The following is a 1965-nucleotide window of genomic DNA, read 5'->3' on the forward strand; positions in this document are numbered from 1 at the left end:
GCGCTAAATCCGGAAATATCTGCAGAAAATGGTTTCTGCATCGAATATACCAAGGTTGAGAACGTGGTTATGGTTAATTAAATTTAAACAGTAGGGTAAAAAATTGGATATTAATTAATATCAATTTGAAATATATATATATATATATATATATATATATATATATATATATATATATATATATACATAGATTGATAGGATCAACTGGAACCCTTGACGTATTAAGCGACGGAGTGCCAACAACATGTATATATATTTGTTTATATGTATATATATGTGTATTTATGCATATGCATTTATAAATAATTGATAATATTAATGTTGGTAATAATAATAATAATAATAATAACAATAACAACAACAACAATAATAATAATGGTGGACAAAAATTGTGAATTGACAGAGGTTAACTATTTAAAAGTGAAGGTAGTTTTGTGGGGCATACGTTTTCCAGTAAGATTATAAATGGGGTTGGGTTTTTTGGTAAAGAAGTAAAAGGCTTATGATGTGTACAGATAAACAAGGTTACATTTAGAAAATGTTAGTTAAGTATTTTAACTATTGCTTAAGGAGACAGTAAATTCAGAGAAGTTTTGATGTAAGTTTAGTATAGATATATGGAATGACTAAATTTAATTAGTATTGATTGCAATGTTGTAGTTTTACAGTTTGCGGGGAGGTTGTCATCTATTATTGTGTATTATTGTTTACAACAGTAGTTCTGAATCGAGAGTCTTATGACCCTTGGGAGTCCTTATAAGATTTCTTTGCTAGTTATATATCTACAATGCACAAAATATTTTAGCATTTTTTAATACAATTCCTAATGATATTTAATTTTAAAAGTATAATGACAACGGGAGCCCAGTTGAATAAAATATGAATCAAAGGGGTTAATGGGAAAAAATGGTTAAGAACCACTAGTGTGCACAGTCACTTCTATTAGAAAGTAATTCTGGGTTTCTATTCCAGAGATTACGATCGGTCTTTCATGGTTTTTAAGTTCTATAATCTTTGGGTTGGCAATGTCCATTTTGATGATGTCTTTGTTTTCTCTAATTGTTTAATTTCTGTGCTTCATAGCAATAAATATGTAATGATTAATATTTGAAATTTAATATTTGTATATATATTTGCTTTTGTTACATTGTTTGTAGTGCCTAGGTACCATGGTGTTTTTATGAAAAGGAAAAATTTCGTTACTATTGGCTGCATTCAGTCAATTTTATATTATATATTTCTTTTTTGTTACATGTCGAAATATTGGTTTAAATATATTTCCTGTAATTAAAGTTTATATTTAATAATTATAGGACTACACTGATTCATTCTTGTGTCGTAGGTGATCGATGCCTGATAGGTAAAATGACATGTTATTGGCTTATATTCAGTTCATTTTAAATATGTGTGTATTTTCGTTACAATATGTGTGTTATGGTCAATTTTATATTATTTATGTGTTTTTCGGTGTAAATATTCATTTAAATGTATTTTCTATAATTAAAAATTATATTCAACAAATATTGGTCTACATTGGTTTATTTGCATATTGTATTGTTTGAAGGTGACTCAAGCCTAATAGTTAAAGTGATATGCTGTTTCGGTAGTCTACGCTTTGTAGCTTTTAATTACATTTCATTTTTTGAAGATATGTGTTATAGATTGTTGGGTAGCAATATCTATTGGCTTATGTTCTTTATTTAATCTATGTATTTACACTTCTAGGTGGATTATTCCAAAAGTTATAATTATTTTTCGTTTTATGTATTAAAAACCTGTGTTTTCGACTATGTTCAATAAATTCTGTTCAATACATTTAGTTTGCAGGAACGTTTAATATTTCATGGTTTTTAAGTTCTTATAATCTTTGGGTTGGCAATATCCATTTTGATGATGTCTTTTTTCTCTCTAATTGTTTAATTTCTGTGCTTCGTAGCAAGAAATATGTAATGATTAATATTTGAA

The sequence above is a fragment of the Octopus bimaculoides genome, chromosome 10 (assembly GCF_046866305.1).
Source record: "Octopus bimaculoides isolate indiv1 chromosome 10, ASM4686630v1, whole genome shotgun sequence".
Lineage (NCBI taxonomy): Eukaryota > Metazoa > Mollusca > Cephalopoda > Octopoda > Octopodidae > Octopus > Octopus bimaculoides.